Source organism: Petromyzon marinus, chromosome 5 (assembly GCF_048934315.1).
Source record: "Petromyzon marinus isolate PM22_M1 ecotype Great Lakes invasive population chromosome 5, UKy_Petmar_22M1.pri1.0, whole genome shotgun sequence".
Taxonomy (NCBI): Eukaryota; Metazoa; Chordata; class Hyperoartia; order Petromyzontiformes; family Petromyzontidae; genus Petromyzon; species Petromyzon marinus.
This window is the reverse complement of record NC_133671.1, coordinates 17,888,495-17,903,162: the sequence shown is the minus strand read 5'-3', so window position 1 is coordinate 17,903,162 and position 14,668 is coordinate 17,888,495. Positions and strand designations below refer to the sequence as shown.

General features: G+C 41.8%; 1 long non-coding RNA gene across 1 annotated transcript in view; it reads left to right on the top strand.

Annotated features, from left to right (window-relative positions):
- The window catches only part of LOC142918287 (uncharacterized), a 54,306-nt gene extending 40,797 nt beyond the window's left edge, over window positions 1-13,509 (top strand). Inside the window, exon 4 of the long non-coding RNA XR_012937463.1 lies at window positions 12,127-13,509. This is a non-coding gene — a long non-coding RNA (uncharacterized LOC142918287). The remainder of the gene's footprint in view (window positions 1-12,126) is intronic.
- The last annotated feature ends 1,159 nt before the right edge of the window (window positions 13,510-14,668 follow it).

Here is a 14,668-nt window from a genome sequence, read left to right as displayed (position 1 = left end):
AGCATAAATTGAAAGACAAAAATTCCAACAGCACGTGATTCATTGCATGTATAACGGGCCTTAAGAATTGATATTAATCGGCTCCTAATTCATACGTAGCAATACAATTGCGTTTTTCTGGAGGTACAGATGCTTACTGCCTGGCTCATAGCCAACAAGTTCTGAAGAATGTGGCAAGTCTTAAATGGTGCAGTGTTCACACCATTTCAACATTTACACATGCAGTGGGATATACCAGGTCAGAACCCCATAGCAGCTACATTGCTCACAGTCAATACGTTTCACAAATGGTGCCATGTGGTAATGTTTTGTGGGAACATCGATGTCTACTTGATTTCACCAGAGTGTGTGTGCTGTGTATGAGTACGTGAATTACTACTGGCAGTTAGCACGCTGCGCTACAGAACCTGGCGACCCCAGCGACAAATATATTAACCGGTCCCTGGCCTTTCCCTAGGTCAACTTAGCCTCAAAGGAGTACCCGGTGCGATGTGTAAACATTAGGGGAAGGGAACGGTTGGAGAGAAGAACGAACTTCGGGCTCGAGGAAAGGTGTTGGTGTCCCACCGATAAAGGCTCTCGGTAAATCGAAGGACGTGTGCCGGTCGTCGTCGTCGTCGCTGTGCAAGCACGACAGGTGGCAGCCGACATTTTTTCTTTTTGCCAACCTCCACGACGCACGCGGGAAGGGATTTTCACAATATTTGTGCGATCCACCAACCCCCCTTGTTGCCTCCACAGCGCTGGATGATGACAGGCATGTGTCAGTGGCTCGTGTCCATACACTTAAGGCCAATAATAGTCGATATACGTTTAATTCACGTACTGATACACAGCACACACTCTGGTGAAATAAAGTAGACATCGATGTTCCCACAAAACATTGCCACATGGCACCATTTGTGAAACGTATTGACTGTGAGCAATGTAGCTGCTATGGGGTTCTGACCTGGTATATCCCACTGCATGTGTAAGTGTTGAAATGGTGTGAACACTGCACCATTTAAGACTTGCCACATTCTTCAGAACTTGTTGGCTATGAGCCAGGCAGTAAGCATCTGTACCTCCAGAAAAACGCAATTGTATTGCTACGTATGAATTAGGAGCCGATTAATATCAATTCTTAAGGCCCGTTATACATGGAATGAATCACGTGCTGTTGGAATTTTTGTCTTTCAATTTATGCTAATGAGCATACAATTTATCGCCCATGTTGAATGTAAGGTTATTGTAGTGGACAGGACTGCACAAGCAAGACAGACAAAAGTAGCAAAATACAAACTATAAAGTCAAAATTTAATTTAAAAAATTTGAATTCTATCGAATTGCCTGGGTTACTCAAGACTCGTGCCGTATTGACATTGCACTGTTTCTAATTCCGATGTTGAGCGCATACTGAGTTATAGACTTTGAAGATGGTGCCTATACAGTGCAGTTCAAATTTCAGAGTAAGACAATAATTGTGGAAGGTCACTGCATTCAACTTTTTCAATGTCTCAACTGTGACTTTGGGGGATTACAACAATTGGTCATGGACAGTGTTAAGATAAGTATTTCATGAGAATTTACATTCGTGCTCAAGTTTAAAATTCTGACATTTCTTTAACAATGCAGGGAAACTGATACGTTGCATTACATTACTGTGCATGTGATCATTTTAACTGTGGCACAACGCTGAACAATTACAGTATCATTGCAAACCGGTCATTCTTTATAATTATAAAAATGCAGATGAGACTCAAAGAGGTATGTAATTCATCGGACAATTGTATTCTTGCATTTTACATTATGGCAAATGCCTGCAAATAAAAATGATCAAAATACAATTATTTAAATGCACGTTTAATTTGTCAAGCATGTACAGTGAAACCTTGGCTTGCGAGAGCACCCGCAACTTAGAGACATCATATTGACTTTTAAGGACTGTCGGTGAGCTTGGGCAGGACAAGGCACTCGAAGGGATGATGAGCGGGTGTTCTGGAATAACAAAGGGACCTCAGGCAAAGGAGACAATACGCCCGAGAGCATGTCCAGCATGCAGATGGAGCTGTAACATCAACTCATTGGCAGGTGTTTCATATTCTTAGTTCTTTCGGTAAAGTCACGTTGAAGGGAAACAATAAAATATATAAAAAACAATAAAAATTCTCACGACGTTTCGTCATCAGGTGACGACCGTTTGTGTTATGGTCGAAACGTCGTGAGATTTTTTATTGTTTTATATATTTTATTATTTTATTGTTTCCCTTCAACGTGACTTTACCGAAAGAACTAAGAATATGAATTACTGCAGTCACGAAAGCTTTAAATCAAAATTCATTGGCAGGTGCTTCATAAACGTTCGTATAACAAGGCTGCGAAAAATGGTGGCAGGTTTCAGAGGCATTCGTATAGCAGTGGATAGATCATAGCAGGTGATGATGATGAAGTGCAAAATTATCTCCCAAGCACTGCATAAGGGCGCGGGACACAAGCTGTGGGATAGGGTGCAGGAAAGGTTGGACAGACCGTGGAACTGACATAGACGGGGGGGATGAGAGGGGACCACGCTGTGGTGAGAATGACAGAAGACACTGAGTGGCGTTGACGTCAAACATAAGTGGAAGAGAGATCCAGGAGGGTCTTGAGCAAGGCCTTGAGGGTTGCAGGCAGCAGTGCCGACGAGAAGGAGGAGGGCTATTCGAGACAGCAGGAGAAGGATCGACCACCCACCGAGCGGAGGTTAACTGTTGGTGTCGACAGGAGGGCAATGGGGGGAGGAGAGTAGAGTGAATTGACAGGGGAAAAAGAGTCCAGCAGAGTGTGAGAGTCCTCTAAGGGGGTTTTAAAAATACGGCGAGGGGCAATTCTGTTGAGATATATCTATTTTTTTCCCCTCGATTTACTTTAAGCGTGCCATATTTACTAATCATGTTTGCGGTGTACAATATTTAATTGTGGTTAGCCGCGTGAACACAACATTACGTACCCTGTCGGTAATGCTCTTACTCCATTAAGGCAAGATTATTCGCGGTGGCTGTTAAACTCGAGACCTCATTTGGAAATGGTCTCGGTTGATTTTTTTCTCTCCCTGCAGGTGATGCAGCAGATTTATTTATCACATTCGGTGGAAGGCAATGACTTTTTTTACTTCGTCACACATGGAAGGCGAACAAATAGTGCAGGATAACCGGGGCATATGGTGAATTCTTGAGTAGGGTGGTATCAGGCACGCAGAAGTGGTCTCGCAATTACAAAACCGACGTTCAGAAATAACGGACAACGTGAACACTGATAACAGAAGTTGTACACATAGCAAAACACGAAATCAGCGTTAAGACTCCCAGGGGAACTGTTGGTTGAGATATTATTGGACAATTCCTCCCTTGGTAAAACAAAAAAAATTGAGCGTGTGTGTGAACTGTAAGCAAAAGGAGAATAACCTATGTGTTTCGCTTGGTATGTTCCTTTGGCCACCGTGTACACATCGTGTTAGATATGGTGATACCCCTGAGGGGCAGTGGGGGGGGGTGGGGGAAGGAGAATATTTGTAGTGGGTGTATTGCTTGATGTGAGTGGTTAATTGGCATTATCTCTTGTGTGCAGTAGGCCGTCCTTGCAAAGGACACGATGTTCGGTTTCCCGCACACCCCCTCCACATCCACACTTGCAAACGCAGTGAAAGTGTCCGTAACGCACTCGTTCAGTGAAGGCAGGCACAGAGGACGTGCCGCGCGTGTACCACAATAGCTGTAATTCGGTTTGTAACCGTTGATAATTACCGCGATTCTGTGAAACCGTGTAACTTATATTACAATTTTGACCAGATTTTAAGCCCCCCATCCACCCACCCACCCACCCCCGCCCTGATAAACTGTGTGCTTTCGGATTATTGGCATGCTTCTCACTTTATTAAATAGACCATAATCCGAAGAATCGTTTTAACGGAAGATATTACTTTAAATTAGGCGTGGATTTTTGACATGCGTATAAGCACGCCTAGTGCCGATTTCTAAAGGATAATTGACGGCCTGCCTCATTAAGAAAGGGGCTTGATGATGGCAAACACATGTAGTAAAACACGCAGCATCCAAACAGCAGATGCGGTGGCTCGTATGATGCAGATTGCCTTAAATTGAAGTCGCCTTTGGCTGTGCAACAGACTGTGAAAGCAGAATGTGTACTTGAGGAAAAATGATTTAAAATGCCATGCAATATGTTGCTGCAATGTGACCAATTTCACAAGAATGGGAATTTAGCCTCGTTGTGTTTGATCTGCGTCAGCGCCTTTTGGAGCACAGTAAACCATCATCACATTAACATGTGCAATGCGTCCACTTTATATATTATTCAGCCATGAACACTGCTCCACTACGTAAAAAAACAATGAACGGCCAGTCTAGGGCCAACTGGCAAAAATATTCCCAGCGCGCACTCCAAACAGCCTAAAGCACATTGCCCCACATGGGATGTCAATGATGAATTTTTTTCTCACTGTTATGAACAGTCTGGCCACAACTTTGAGAGTATTTCCTTCGCATGGTGGCATTGAGCTAGTGTCCTCAGGCGTGTTGATATATGGCTACCATTAGTATGATGTGGTATCGCTCATCTGGACATTGTTTTCTCACAGCCTAATGGCATATGGTCAACATAAGGAAAGCACGACGGTGCTTTAACTGATGATCGTTGTGTCCGTAAATACTTGTTTCGTTGCTTATCTCCGTTTGCTCTAAACCCCAGGGAGTTATGCACGTGAAACGACATTGGAAAGATTAGCAAGCCTGGGGTTTCTATTTTGGTAGCCAAATCGCAAATGCATCAACCAAAACACAAAAATGCGTAAACGGCCTTTGTGCAAAAAAATCCATCAACATTTCATAAAGAAGTGCATTTTGTTTTGGATCACCATCAACATAAAGTTGAGCTTATGTGACCGGCCCACATCAGCGCCGCAGTGACAGGCAACTGCAGACCGCTGTCAGCCTCACTATAGAACTCATCAGCACAGTTTAGTAATCACCAAAGATCACCGCTGAAAGTCTGCCATTGGCAAGCATACCGTGTGGGGTCCACACACATCCACACGCTTGGGCTCATTAGCTGTGTGCTCTTTGCAGATATATCTGCATGTTGTTTGAAACTTATGGTTTGCCAGCCTGCACTGTTATTCTTTTACATATTTGATAGTCGTTGACATTTTTTCCCAAGGCTTTGCTCGCCGTGCGTGCGGATTATTTTGCTTTTATCTTTCACGTTTAGGCTTCACCCGTCCGCGATAAATGCCACTGATTACATTTTAGCCATTGTCCATTCACTGGTTTGATGCGGACCTCCGCACACTGTTGCCATTCCTCATAGTCCTGCACTGCCACGACTCTTATTACTCCGTGGCCGTCGCTCTATTGAGTGTGTTCTCTCGTTTGCCTCTGAATTCCCTCGCCAGTTTCACCACAAACTTCACTCGTTATTTATCACACCCGAGCCTACTTCGTTCCCTGTCCAGTCAATATGCCGTCTTTATTTTGTTTTGTTGCTTGGTCCAAGTGGCCCTTTATCTGTCCCTCAGTCAATTTTCCGCACGACTCAAAACGTCCGATCGCAAATACGGAGACATCACAGCGATGCACTGCGCTGCTCCTGACACAATTATCTTGCTCGACCACCTCAATGTAAAATGATAGTTTTTGCTCTACCGTATGTATGTTGAACTTCGTTCGCACCGTACGTAGCCAAACGTGCTAATCGGAGGTGCCATGTGACAAAGTATAAAGTGGGAGGCCGCCACGGTGGCGAGATGTTAACTACCTCGCCCGGTATACAGAACGTCGTGGGTTCGATCCTGACCCGACGACTTTATATTTGGAGTTTGCATGTTTTCCCCGTGGTAGAATGGATTTTTCTCCTTGGTCCTCCAGTTCTCCCCCCCCCCCCGACCCACATTTAGAATCAATATGCGTTAAGAGCATTATCCTCATTAAAATTTCCACATGATAAGCCACGACGTTGAGCTATCATTTGTGGCTAGGCCCCTTCTGAAAAAGAGCCACATAGCTCAACGAGTCTTACCTGGTTAAAAACAAATATAATAGATATTATTATTTTCAGGGATGTATCTCCTCATGTTTATTTGCAAACTCTTTGGCATTTGCTCCCCTTTTATTTGCTAAAAATAAGCCAATAAGATTGAGTGTTTTTGGAAACGTTATTTGATAATGAGAAGCGACATACTGGTTTGCCGGAAGAGGAAAGTTTTCAATTAGTGCATATTACCCGCTGTGACATATTCTTACACGAGCAGCTTGAATGTCTGCAAGCAGTGTCAATCATCTCTGAACATAATTCCCATCATTATCATCATAGATATCTTTGCGACACACATTGTAATTGTGAAATCATAAATATTATACGAGGCAACTGTCGAACAGGCACAGTCGACGAATTGCATCGTGCGTCATAATGAGAATAAAGGTGAGATATTTGCCATTGTGTTATTTAAATTGACTTATTTAAATGTCAGACAGATGCACACGTTGACTCACTGCAAATTGTGCTGGATGAAGAGTCCGTGTTTGAGGAAAATAAAAAACTAATTTCAAACAACAACGCACGTGACAGTGTTGTGAAATAAAACGTGCCTGTCCAATGAGGCTAAACAACAAACACAAATTGTCAGATTTGAATTGGCCTTTGACATTTCACTCGATATTAAGCATGAACGTCGTCTGTCCCCAGACGACCTTCTCGTCAGTTTTGATGTGGTTTCCTTATTCACCAAAGTTCCGGTACCTGACACCATCGCAATCATTGAAGACTTGGTTCATCAAGGACTGCATACTGATGTACCCCCCCTGGTGAGATATTGCTTAACCAACACATACTTCACCTGGAATGTAACTTTCTACAAACAGACTGAGGGCACCCCAATGGGCTCTCCCCTGTCTCCGGTTGTAGCCAACGTATTCATGGAAAAATTTGAAACTGACGCCATCCAGACTGCCACTCTACGCCCGACCTTATGGAAGAGGTACGTGGATGACACTTTTGTCATCTGGCCACATGGCCAGCCTGCTCTAGACCAATTCCTCGACCACATCAATTCCATACACCCAGCCGTCAGATTTGCCATGGAGGTCGAAAAAGATGGCAAGCTACCCTTTTTGGATGTCTTAATTAAAAGGAGACCTGATGGTTCAATGAGCCACTCTGTCTACAGGAAAGCTACCCATACAGATGCTTACTTGAAACCGGATTCCCACCACCATCCATTCCAGAAGAACTCCCTCATCAAGACTCTGTACCATAGAGCCCAATGCATTTCCGACCAGGAACAGATTGCCAGTGAACTCAAGCACGTACACCAGGCTCTCAGGGCTAATGGTTACTCCGACTACACAATCCGCAAAGCCATCACTCCAGTCATGAAGAAGGATCCTCTTGAGGAGCCACTCAAAACCATCACCTTACCCTACATTGCAGGGGTCACTAAAAAGATCTCCAAAATCCTGAATAAACACAAGATCCAGGTCCGATACAACACAGTACATAAAATCCGTGATCTGGTTCCATCTGTAAAAGATGCTGTTCCAGACATACAGTAACCGGGCATTTACAAACTAAAGTGCCTCTGTGGTAGCAGCTACATTGGAGAAACCAAACAGCATATCTCGGACCGCATCCGCGAACATAAAGGAGACTTGAAACACAGTAAGACGAACTCCTCTGCCGTGGCAGATCACTGTTATAATTCAGTGGGCTCACATGACATTGACTTCTCCAAGACGGAGGTTCTTTGCAAGCCAACCGGCTACCATGAGAGATTCGTTCATGAGGCCATCCACATATACAAGCACAGAGACAATTTCAACCGAGAAGATGGATTCTGGCTTAGTAACCATTGAAAATATGTTTTAAACCATTTCGGTTCTTAATTAATTGTATTTCACGGTGACCTTCAGACCGCAGCTCTTTCGCTGGCATTTCCTCTTAATACCTCTCACACCACGGTTAATGGTATGGTTTATAACATGGAGTATAACAGCGCCTCGCAGCTGTCTCTCTCCCCCTCCTCCGTTCCGAGCATGGATGGACTCGTCCGTCTGAACGGGGCTCGTCGCTGTCCGTGGTGCTGGCGTTGAGGGGAAGAAACCGCCACCCATTTTTTCGCCATATGGCATTGTGATATATAACGACTTATTGTTGGTGGCTCAGCTGATTGGAGAGTATATAGAATTTATTGATAACATTGAGGTAGTTTATATTTTAGTTTTTTATTGGTTTACTATATGGTATTCATTATATAGTGTAGTGTATACCCAGTTGCTTTGTGTTAATAGCTCAGCTTATTGAAGAATATATTGAGTACATTTATTATATTGATGTAATGTATACTTAGTTTTTTCACATCGGTTTACTGTATGATAGTTGGGTAGTTGCAGCCCTTTAGCGTCCATATACTAAATGCCTCTGTTGATATGTAAACTTTGACTTTAACATAGCTATTTCTGTGACCAGTCACAAGCTAATCCCTCAGCTATTTCAATGCTAAATTATCCCGTTTGATATGTAAACTCCTTTGTCAAGGCGCTTCACTTCTCTCACCTAGCTTAAAAGACGCTGCGAATCTTAGCAGCGTTCATTGAAGCGCTGTCGTCCCGACAGCTCTGTTACTTCACCCGAAGAAGGCTACTTGTGTTGTGGCCGAAACGTCGTGAGAATTTTATTTTATTACGTTTTATTTTTATTACTTTGTTTCCATTCCACGTGACTTTATAGAAAGAACAAAGAAGATGAACGTTTTCGTCAGGTGTCATTTTTTTGTTTTTACTTACGATGGCGAAGTTGATAGGTTCATTATTCTACCGACAGTTTTTTGTCAAATAAAAGTATAGAGGCATTTTTTGTTGTTGTCCGTGCATATCCTCGCCATGCACTATTTACTTTGAATATTGTAAGCTACAATGTATTGTAATGTCTTAAAAAAAACATTTTAACGGCTATATGTTTTGGTTTAACACGTAGGCATTCGCAACCCCCCCCCCCCAAACCACCCCCCCTGTATTATGGGCTATATATTTTATTTTTAACATGCGCTCACAAGCGTATACTCAGGCATGTGCTGTGGACTGTATACAAGAGACGGATTTCGTGCACTTTCCATTCTGAAATACATCAAACATATATTTTTGTGTTTCAGTGGGTTAATTCAAATTTTGACAGTGCACAGTGAATGTATAATCCACATATGCTAAAGAGATAATCCAAAATAGGGAAATACCAATTTGACAAGGTTCTGAATACAATTAATCACAGTGTTTTAGTTTTTTTGTTTGAATTCTGAAACGATTTCCTCTTTAAATGTACAGTAATTGTCATTTTCAACGAACTTTTATACCTTGATGTTAACAGTGTTAACAGCTTCCACAATATTGTGACAGGTATCACGTCATAATCTTATTCTATTCTTGATGTTTAGGAGCTTAATACCAATGTCGAGGTATGGGAGCCACGACAAGAAGGCTTCCGGAGAGAGTTGGAGTTGTTTTGATATGTTATAATAATATGTTAAAATGCGATGAATATTAAACTAATATAATTCGCTGGAGGATGCAGGCCTTGCCATGCTACGTCGGTCATGTGGTGGGGGGGGGGGGGGGACTTGTGTGATAATACTCCACTTGATGAAGGAAGTGAGGGGAGGCCAGGTTCGGTTCAGATATCACTTGCCGCTGATGTTAGCCATGGCCTAGAAATTAACTCAGTGTCGCCTGGGTCCGTAAGCACAATTCTCTCAACACTGCGCCACCACTCCACCAGGCATTTCATATTACGATGAACACATGGGCCATATACAAATGTGACAATTGACTCAATTTTAAATGTAAAAAAAAAAAATCCATTCTCATCTATCGCAGCATGATGAATAATGTAAAACCCCAGCGCGGAATTATGCATGGTAAAGAAAAATTATTTGGATTTTTTTTTCGTACGCCCATTTGACAATTCACAGCACACATGGTGTGTGTTCAATGGAAAACAATGCAGAAGGGAAATGTTCTTGCGTTAATGTCCAAAATGTTGGTCTGTACACATACAAATGGAGTTCGATTCACTTAAACTTTTTGGATTTATTATAGGTTCAAATATATTGCGGGGTTAATATGCGGTTTTGTCTCTGTATCTGTGTAAATGTATGCAGTGAAATTTTGAAGTTGTGTAACAGCTTTGGGTTGCTGGTATTATGTATTCTTAACTAACAGTTGGAATGAATTTCACTTAAAATGCTTTTTGTATAATAATTTGCGATGACATTTTGATAATTAGGTGGTTAGAATGTTTCGACAATATTATAGAAATTAGCGCAAGAAAGAAAGTGAAAATAAACTTGTGGTAGAAACAAATGACATTGCCCGTAAATAAATGTCCACCTTGACCATTTGCCTGGGATTATTTTGTAAAAGAAAAAAATAAGTTATTTTTTAAAAAATATTTCATAGTTAAATTTTGATTTAAAGTTTTTGTGACTGCAGGAATTCATATTCTTGGTTATTTCGGTAAAGTCACGTAGAATGCCGAGGAATAACATACGCCAATACTCCTTTCATCTGTACAAATAAAAAAATATAATTTAGCTTTCTTGTTCCGTAATACGTTTTTAATATTTGTACGCAGTGCACAGCATCCGTATATAAATTACACTCCTACTGTATCATGGAATGTTTATTATCTATACGAACATCATAGGATTTAGTATTGGCCCATTTTCAAAGGCAGAGAAGATGATATAATCTGCCGTTGCCACGTATGCCCATTTCATTTTTAATTACGGATCAAAAACTTGTCCAAGTGAGGATAGTAAACAGAGGAAACCACTGTGTCAATCCATGCCAGCAGAGAGCATCTGCCATCAAAGTCCATCAACGTCCACCTTAAAAGCTCTCACCAACACATGGCAGCATTTTTTCAGGGTGTTGTCCCATCAGTGTATTAGCACTTAAACCGTGTCTCATAGCCAGTAATGGCATTTTGTAAGAGAGGATACAAGGGTGCGCTGACAGATAGGGCTCTTTGTGTGCTTTTTTTTGCATGCCATAGCAAATATCAACCCCCTGTGTAGAGAGCACAGCTTTGGTTAAAGTGTTCTTTGTGACCAGAGACAAGAAGCCAGCTGTCCTGTGTCCATGTGGATGCGAGTGGCTCGAGAAAATTTAATAGCACAGATGATCATAATAATGTACTGCTCTTTGTCTCCTTTGAAAGCGTCTCCGTTTATGTTTGCAATAGGAATTGCCTGACAATACTTAACATGCAATTTGGTGAGGCACACTCCCATGTTTTCGCAGCTGAGTTTCATCGACCTGTCGTGTGTTTTCGGGTTGTTCATCGTGTCGAACGACACGATGAACAACCCATAAACACCTCGCACACCATGTTGCATACATTTGCGTGTTTTCTATTTTTTTTTAATATATAATGAAACTAAATGCACAGTATATATTCTTGGTTCTTTCGGTAAAGTCACGTAGAAGGAAAATAATAAAATAATACAAAAACAAATGATCTTCTACGTGGTGACTTTACCGAAAGAACCAAGAATATGAATCCCTGCAGTCACGAAAGCTTTACATCGAAATTTAATGCACAGTGTTTCAGAGTGTCTCATTTGTTACAGACTGCGGCAAAAAAGATCACTGGGATGCTCTTTTGAACTTGGCAACACAGAGGAGACCAGTAAACAAGCAATTTGTACTTGTGGGACACATCATATTAAATGGAACAGCATTTAGTGTTCAGGGTGTTGATTAAGAGAGGATAGTAATGGCAGCAGGTCACAAAACCATATGGCCAGGTGGGCATTTTCAGATTATGATGGAGCGCTTATGGGACCTTGGCGATTCACCATCAAGGTGAACTCATCAGCGTGGCAATTACTGAGGCTTAAAAAAAGCATGTAATTTGCATTCATAAGGAAGCACTTTGCATGAAATTTATTTTCACGGAAAGTTGCGATGCGCCATGTGTACATTTGGTAAACAAAAAAAGCACGTACTTTATTGTAAACATGGGCACCAATCTTCAGGAGAGCGACGATGGATTTATTTTTTTCTCATTTAAGGGGGTCCACGTGTATCCGATTGTGTATTTCAGTGATTCCGCAATGAGTCAAATTTGCCCAGCTGTATCCCGACACTCCTCACGGGCGTGGGACTGGAGCGGTGGTGCAAGTGGTTCGTGCACCGCACTATAAACAGGACAACTTGAATTTGATTCCTGAATTTGATAACATCGGAGGTGAGTGTGATATCTAAAGTCCATACCAACCCACTGGTCAACGTGATGACGTAATTGTGAAGCGGCTCTTGGTCTAGAAGTGCATAGACAAAGGGTTGTAAATTATTATTGCTCCATATGAAATGCGTCCATACTATGAATGCAATGACAAAATTATTTCATCTGAATGACACTGGTTTGGTTAGGCCACGTAATATGTTGTAACGATGTGTACCTCTAAAGGTAATGACATCTTATATTCTTGGTTCTTTCGGTAAAGTCACGTTGAAGGGAAACAATAAAATAATAAAATATATATAAAACAATGAAATTCTCACGACGTTTCGACTGTAACACAAGCAATCATCATCAGGTGTGAAAACCAACGGCAAGAAACATTTGAAAGAAGTGGCGGTGTGTATTTATTTATTTTTAAACGTTAGCACCACGGATAGCGATTTGGCAGTTTGTTCAGATGGACGAGTCAATCTATGTTCGGAAAAGAGGCGGGGGGAGACGAAAAATTAATGTATGCTGTCTGAAAGCCACCGTAAGCGTGAACAATCAATTAAGACCCGAAATGGTTCATCAAATCCTTCCAATGATTGCTAGGCCAGAATCCATCTTTCCGGTTGAAATTGTCTCTGTGTTTGTATATGTGGATAGCCTCATGAACGAATCTCTCATGGTAGCCCGATGGCTTGCAAATGTTTCTTGACGTTGGTTTTCACACCTGATGATGACTGTTTGTGTTACAGTCGAAACGTCGTGAGAATTGTATTTTTATATATTTTATTATTTTATTGTTTCCCTTCAACGTGAGTTTACCGAAATAACCAAGAATATGAATCACTGCAGTCACGAAAGCTTTAAATCGAAATTTAATGACATCTTTTTGAATTTAAGTGCTGTAGTTTTACTTAAACTCATCTGCATGCATTGCATGCAAGATGAATTCAAGCAGTAATCTCTTGTATGAATCCAAGTATTAGCATATTATATGTGTGCATTATTACATCAAACAGATATACTTTTGGAACATGAGTGTTTCCTGCTGGGTAGAGCGATTTAAACGAGTACTATTAACGGCATGTAAACTTCTTCTTCCATTTTTCTATTGAAATAAAATATTCAAAAGACTGCTTTTGGTGATGGCAAAAATTAGCCACAGACTATGCCACAGGAACAATGTTCAAAAATGTGTCAATACCAAAACATTTGGTAAATGTGCTGTATATTTGTGCCTTTGATGTGCAGGACGCCGTCAGATCTCGGAAGCTAAGCGGTGTTTGAACCTAGACAAATGCTTTAATGAGCGACCGCTATGCACAAAACCGATGGTGCAGGCTGCACATCGCAGCGAAACTAAAATCCATTGCACTATACTACGCGCGAACATCTATGGCACCCACCTTCACAAATCCCCGTGACCCGCACAGCTTGAGGTGGCGCTCATCTAGAAGTGAACTGACAGAACATCTGTACACGTTGACGGCGGTGAATGTTTGCACATAGTTTGTGGCACCAGAATGCCTCAGGGTCAACATGTTTCGTGTGAGGAGGCTCGTGAATGATCCCTGGGAAGCTGGCTACAACCACGATCCTTCGACAAGAGGAGACAGAGTAGGAGAGATTGTTACAACAAAGAGAAAAAGTGCAGAGCAGAGTGGCGATTTTGGAGGTGCCACATTCGCTTGTCACTGTTTTCGCTGGCCTGTTGCCAGCAAGCCCGGGTTACTTCTCGCTGCCACAGAGTACACTCCGGTGTGTTTTCGGGTCTTGCCACGCGTTATTTCACAATTGATATGGGTCCCTGTTATGCAGATTAGTAGACAGTATTTGATTTTTTTTTAAGTGACCTGACGAACAAGAACCTGCAAGTGGGTCAACAATGCCAAAATAAAAAATGATTACTCTCTTGAATGGGAGGTCAAACTCAATGTAGCACGAGCACCAGTTGGCTCCAGGTGGCCTTAGTTTATCCTTGTGGATTATTTATTTTAAATAAATGCCATACTTGTTTAACATATCGTTGGAGCGAGAATACTCTGTGTTGTTTTCTAACGAAGGTCAAGGGTACGACTTGGTACACAGCCACCATAATGCTTCAGCAAATGTACAATTGTTTAATGATTTCACATTCAACCTATGAATTCTCACGAATTTTTGATAGATCTGGCCAATAGGTATTGTCAGTAATTCATTTTGTCATGGTATCTAAAGGACATTACTTGACATTTTATATTTACACTTTATTGAACCGGTCGTTCATCAATGCCATAATTATATAGCAAAGACCCGTGTTGAACTTGGCCTTTTCTCTCGAAGGTGTAACCCCTTCCCCCCATCCCCTAATTAGTAGTGATCCCATTAGACGTGCCTGATTGGGTGGAGTTGCCTGATTGGGATGAACCCGGCC